Consider the following 7,011-nt stretch of genomic DNA (forward strand, 5'->3'; position numbering starts at 1 on the left):
CCTGGTCTGCTGGCCAGCACGAGTTGCTTCTGCACAGGCATGATCTTCAGAACTTCATCCTTGAGGGATGTGTCCAGGAAAAAGTCAATAATCTCGGACTCCTTGATGGGTGAGAAAAAAAGGTAAATTTCTTCTAGGGACTTGATCTTCATGTCCCTGACCAGCCGACCCAGCTTGGTGACAGGAATCCACTCTTTGTCCTCGACCTTACTGCCTCCAGCCCTGCGGCCTTGCCCCGGCCGGCCTCTGCTGCGCCTGCGACTTTGAAGGCCACCGCTGAAGCCTCCCTGGAAGCTGCCTCGGCCTCCCATGCCTGGGCCCCCCGCGGCCTCAGGCTCCTCCTGCTGCACTGGAGTCACCCGCCATTTGGTGTTTCCCAGAAAAAGAAGCTGGCTAGCTAGCTTGCTTGCTTGCTTCCTTTCTTCCTTTCTTTTTCTTTGAGTTAGGGTCTGCCTGTGTAGTACAGGCTGGGCTTGAACTCACTATGTAGCTCAGACTGGCCTCAAACTCATAGCGATCCTCCTGCCTCAGCCTCTAGATTGCTGGCATTACAGGCATGCAGCATGTGTCTGGCTGGATATGGGTATTTTTGAAGGAAAGGTCTTTGTAGGGCGAGTGGGTCTACACCTGTGTGTGCGTCGCGAGCGTATAGGTCAGGCCCTTTTAGTGTAACTATGAGCTTGTCTTTCTAGACAGCAGTTTAGCCATGCGTGTCTCTGGGAACATGTACATATTTGATGATAATCTGTCCGTGAGCCTGTGAAAGTGTGCATACCATTCTGTTTATATTCTGCACAAGCATCAGCTCGTTCATGGATTCATTCATAATGTGGTTGGCTCACATCCTCGACAGATATGTTGGAAGTGCTTATTCTGTGCCTCGCCCTGCCCTGGCACTGCGAATTTGGAGAGGGCTCTTTGGCTGTGTTAGAGCCAGAGTGTGGCTGTCTAACGGGTGAGCCTAAGCCAGGGTCCTTTTTTGGCTGTTTCCTCAGGCGCAAGTGGAGAGATTAAGAGGGATAGAGTACATCCATCTAAGTGCCTCCGAGGATATCTCTGCCTGTGTAGACTTGTCTACTTGTGTGTGTGTGTGTGTGTGTGTGTGTGTGTGTGTGTCTGTCTGTCTGTCTGTCTGTCTGTCTGTCTATGATCTCCTACAGGGCAGAGTTGGGGTGGCGAAGAGGGCACTAACTGAAATACAAGTCTAAAATACAAGTCCTGGGGCCGGGGAGATAGCTCAATAGAATAAGCACTTGCCTGGCAAGCTCAAGGGCCTGAGTTCAATCCCCAGTTCTGAAAAAAAAAACAAAAAACAAAAAAACAAGTCCTGCTGGATGTGGTGGTGCACGCTTGTAATCCCAGCACTTGAGAGACTGAGGCAAACAGGATTACTGTGAGTTCCAGGCCAGCCTGGGCTACATAGTGAGTTTAAGCACAGCCTTAACTACACAGTGAAACCCTGTCTCAAAAACAACAACAGTAGCAAAATGGGTCTTAGGCCCAGCTCTGCTTTACTCCGTGTTCTGGCCTCAGTTTCCTCATCTGCTGAATGAAGACATTGAGTTATTAGTAACCATGGGAGCCTTGTTTGGATTACAGAAGGGATATGCTTGCTTCCTGAGTTAATTATTTTTAGGGATCCAATGGGGAGATGCCTAATTATAGACGCTTTGGGCTTAGAGCTTGAGCTGAACACCACCTTGCCATATGTGGGCTGTGTGTCCTTTGGAGTTACTCACCTCCCTTTTGAGTGTCATGGCGACTGATCAAAATAACTTCTAAAGTATGGAGGAGCATCAGCCAGGTGCTCAGTGTCTACCCTTTAGCATCTGGAGCCTTCCGCTTTCATGCTCTACTAATCTTGGTCCAGTGGGACGTTGACTAGTTAGATTTGTTTAAACCACAGGTTTAGGGAGTCCTGGACTGTCATTGTTGAAGGCAGTGGGGCCTGTTGGGGGAGAAGTGGCTCGCTCTTCCTTTGGGCCTTCCAAGAGGCCGCTCACTCAGCTCTGTGTGTGAGCCTCGCCCTCCTCCCCTCCCCCGTTCTCTGATGTGGACCCTCCACATCTGCTCAGCCTCCCATACATGCAGGTTTTGCCCCCCCCGCCCCGCCCCCACAACCCTGGCTCTTCCTCCAGCCCCTCTCCATCCAGGGCTGTGGGGTACAGAGCTAAGTAGGATCAGGCCACAGGGTAGAGCTGGGTCAGGTAAGGTTCCGGGCTCCCTGACATGTCCATGCCTGCCTGCCTGCCAGGGCAGGTGTCCAGCCAGGGTAGCTGTCCCACATGACTGACACTCTGGGGGGCATTGCTTTGTTCCTGACTTGCATGATGTTCGGATCCCAGAGCACAGGGGACACACAGGAGACCCCGTGACTCCTTTCCCCCAGGGACTCTAGAATGGCTGAGTTCCAGCGAGGACAGCCCGGAACTTGAGGGAGGACAGGAGATAGGTCTCGGCCAAGACTGGTAGGGGTGCCCACCCTGGGAATCCCCTGGAGCCTGTGCAAGCTGGCGGCTCCCTCGCCCTCCTGAAATATCTGTGACCTGAAGGGAATGAGGGAGGGGTCCTGGGTGCAGCCAGGCTTGCTGAGCTGGGACATGCTCTCCAAGTGAGCTCAGGGTGGCCTAGGCCCTGGGGCAGGTGGGGAGAAGGTCTGCCCTGCAGGTCACGCTGGTCCCCACTCGGGCTCGGACCTCTGCACACAGCTGCCTGGGTGGTCTCCCAGCTGCAGAGGTGGCCAGGGAGGTGAGAGTTGCTGGAGCTGCTGATGACCTTCTTGGGGTCTTTGTGATCCTACCATGGCTGGGTGGCTCTGTTCAGTCAGAACTGGGAATTTTCCTACTGAAAAAAAAAAAGCAGTGGGTGGGTTGTGGCCAAAGTAATGTGTTTAAGGAAAATTCTCCATCATGCTGGCCTGAACAGGGAATGTCTGGTCAAAGAGGTGCTGACGGCCAGGGTCTCTGTAAGTAAACAGGCCGCCTCTGAGGGCCGCCCTGAGCTCATTTCCCTCAGCACTGTGAGAGGCTGATGTCACTTCGAGATGGAACTCCTGGTCACGCAGTTGGTCGGTGAACAGGATGAAGGCTCAAAGATTGCTGGGGACCTGGGTGCTGTGGCCCAGTTATGGCACACGGTTGCTTCCCAGGCCAGCTGCACTGTCACCCTCCTACACAGCCAGTGCTGGGGCCTCGGGCCGCATCTTGAGCTCACAGTGGTAGAGGCGCTCCTGGGAAATCTGGGCCCCCATTTTTGGCAGGGTCTTTCCCTCCCAGAAAGTTGAGCCTCCCCTGGCCAGCAGAGAGGGGTACGCATCTGTGTCCAGTCCCCAGTGTGGCTGCTAGGGTTAGTGGCTTGCGGAGGACCTGTGCAGGATGGGCAGTGGTGACAAGCACTGTGCCTATCGCCTGGGGCCAGGGGAGTTTCCATGGTCCCAAGGGAGTTTCCATGAGCAGAGGGCCCAGGCCAGGAAGCCTGAGAGGGGTGGCAAAGATGCCACAAAGCCTGCTCTGTGCCTCCTCCGCAGGCTTTTCCTGAGTCCTGAGCTGCAGGGGACACTTTTATGATGTTTAAAAGGAAGCAGCTGCCAGGTCTGGGGACAGGTTGAACAGCACTTCTGTCTCCCTGGGAACCCCACCTTGTCTCCTGGCCAGGGAAGTGTGAACAGGGAGCCTCCAAGAGGTGGCTGAGACTTCTGGGCCTCCTTGTGCTTTTATGTGTCCCCCCAAATCCCAGGCCAACATGATGGGGGTTCATCAGCCACACAGTCTCACCCCATGCCCCATGGGGCATCCAACCAGCCCACTCAGTGCCCACTCCAGGGGGACACGAAACTCAGACTGACCGAGGGGCTCGCAGAGGCCCCTGCGTGTCCCTGACTGCGGGCTGGCTGAGCAGCAGGCCAGCCGCTGATTCATCACTCACCCAGCAGAGTCCCTCAGTGACCACCTCACCTGTGCCATGTCTTGTGCTGGGCTCAGAGAATGCAAGACAGACAGACAAGATTCCTACAGTAGGGAGTTGAGAAGAAGAAAATAATGATGAAGCTGAATGTGGTGGTGCAATTGGTACTCCCACAATGCAGGAGGCTGGGGCAGGAAGATCTCTGAGTTTGAGGCCAGCCTGGGCTACATAGCAAGACCCTGTCTCAAAAAACAAACAAAACCAAATGAACAGCAGAAACCCACACATATATGCATGAATGCTTATAAGAGCTTTTTTTTTAATTAATTAATTTATTTGTGTATGTGTGTGTGTGTGGCCAGCTCAGCCCACCAGGGGGTAGGGCTGGCTGGCATGTGGTGCTGGGGGATTGAACAGCGGTCCCTGTGCTTTGCTAAGCTTGTTTTAAGTATGTGCTTTAGACCACTGAGCCATCTCACCAGCCCCTTATAAGAGCTTTACTTAAATTAGCAAACAACTCAAATGTTTATCATCAGGAAAATAGATACATTATAAAAACTTTCATATAATAGAATACTTACAATACAGAATAAAGAGGGGTGAGAACTGTGAGCCACATGGATGAATCTCAACATCATTAAGTCATATAAAAAAGCATATTGTTGGGGCTGGGGAGATGGCTCAGTGGAATAAGCGCTTCCCTGGCAAGCGCAAGGGCCTGAGTTCAATCCCCAGTTCCACCAAAAAAAAAAGCATATTGTTCCATGTAATAATATTCTAGTAAATGAGCCAGGTGTGGTGGTACACACCTGTAATCCCAGCACTTGGGAGGCTGAGCCAGGAGGATTGCTTTGAGTTCAGTGAGATCCAGTCTTTAAAAAATAAAATTCTAGAAAATGGTGCGTCGTTTTTTTTTTTTTTTTTTTCTTTTTCTTTTTTCTTTTTGGATCAGGGCTGATTGGAGCCCTATATGCCTCACTTACTGTAAAGTTTGATTCTTTTACCTTGCTTCAGAAGTTTTCTGCCATGACTTCTTTGCTTTTTCTTTTATGTCATTTGTGCTATCTCTTGCTTTTTTTATTTACTTCACTCAATCTTATTATGTTATTCTTCTTTATCATCTAGTGGCTGCTGGTTTGGTTCTCTTTTTTTAATGTATTTAGTACAGGGTCTACAGGGTCTCACTACACAGATCCGGCTAGGAGTGATCTTCCTGTTTTCAGCCTCCCAAATGCTGGGATTACAGTGGGGCGTCACCACGCCCAGTCTCAGTGGGTCTTAGCCTGCGGGGGGTGGGGGGGGGAAAGGTTGGCACTGCACTCTGGGGATATTGGTCTCTGTCTCTGCCTAAGCAGGGGCTTCAATCCCCTAAGCTGTCTGGCGGACCCTTGGTTTGGTTCTCATGATCCCTTGCTATTTTGTTTTTTCTGTCTTTTCGAGATAAGTTTTTGTTGTGCAGTTCAAGCTGGCCTTGAGCTTGTGATCTTCCTGCCTCAGCCTCCTAAGTACTAGGATTACAGGTATACAACCACTATGTCCAGCAGTCCCTGGCTAATTTTGTAAAAACCTTTCTTTTCATGATTGCTAACCACAATCCTATCTTCTATATCTGAAATTCTGTCAAGTGTCCCATTAATTGTGTGGCAACTCTACCTCAAACAGTTGAAAAAATAGAAACCCAATAAAAAATATTTTTAATGGCTCTGGCTTCTGTGAGGACACAGGACTGAAGTGAGTGAGAGTTGAGGCTGGTCCCTGGGAAGCTAATGTCACTCTCCAAGTGAGATGCTGGTGGGTGTGGTGACAGAGGAGATGGTGGGCAGCAGACCAATGGGAGAAGTATTTCAAGATCTAAGCCATAAGATTTGCTGGCAGTGTGGCTACCAGGCGTGGGCGCAGCAGAGAAATCTAGGGCAGCTGAAACATTTCCCACTACAGTTCTGGGTATCTGGGCAAGCCTGGGCCAGGGATAGCCTCATGAGTAGGGGTCTCTGTCTCTGCAGTTCTGGAGATTGAACCCAGGACCTTAGCACTGAGCTATCTCCCCAGCTCTTTTTTACTTTTAGACAAGGTCTCACTAAGTTGTTAAATTGCCCAGGCTGAGTTCGAACTTGCCAACCTCTTTCTCAGCTTTCCAGAGTGCTGAGATTATAGGCGTGCACCACCCTGCCCAGTAAGAGGTTCTCTGTTTTGCCCTTGGAGAGGCCTGGGCCCCAGAGAAGAGCCTGGGTGGAGATGAAATTTGGAGGATGTTAACAAATAAATCATATCTGAAAGCCAAATGAATGGATGAGATCATGTGGGGAGAGAGAATAGAGAAAAAGAAGATGGAACAGGGCCACGTCAGCATTTCGATGTCTCTGGAGGAGGGGACCCACAGTGCACATCAGGAAGCAGAGGAGGGGACCCATAATGCACATCAGGAAGGAGCAAGTGGACAGGGACCCCACTGCGCATTTTCTGTGGCTTGTGTAACAAAGCCTTAAAGCATCCAGAAATACATGCACTCTGAGATGTGAAGACCAGAAATTCAAAATCAGATCCCTGGGCTGAAACTGAAGCTTGGGCAGCACCAGATCTCTTTGGGGACTCTGGGGAGATTCCAGCCCTTCACTCTTTCAGCCTTGCCAGCTGTTAACATTCTTGGACTAGTAGACACATTTCCTTGCTTCCCCCTCCACTGTCACTGTCTTAATTCCTTTGCTCTCATTGCTGAGACAGAATACCTGACACTCGAAGTTAAAGGAGGAAAGGTTTGTTTAGTCATAGTGTGTGAAGGTTTCAATCTGTAATCGGCTGGCTCCAAGGCAGGGTGGCATGGCCCAGAGGCAACAGTTCATGGTGGTGAAAGACAGCAAAGGCAACTAGAGCAAAAAGCGAGAAGCACAAGAGAAGACTCTTTCTGTCCCTTACACCCTAGGGTGCCCACCCTAGGATGGGTGTAGCAGCCACACCCGTAGTCCCAGCACTAGACAATGTATCAATCACAAGTCAGCACTATCTGAAAAGCATCCCCTGTTGGGCTTTGGGGAACATCCAGACACAAACCGTAACAGTCATGTTGCCTTCTTCCCTTCTGGGTCATCTCTCCCTCTATCTTACTATTTT

The sequence above is a fragment of the Octodon degus genome, unplaced genomic scaffold, assembly GCF_000260255.1.
Source record: "Octodon degus isolate 3935 unplaced genomic scaffold, OctDeg1.0 scaffold00026, whole genome shotgun sequence".
Lineage (NCBI taxonomy): Eukaryota > Metazoa > Chordata > Mammalia > Rodentia > Octodontidae > Octodon > Octodon degus.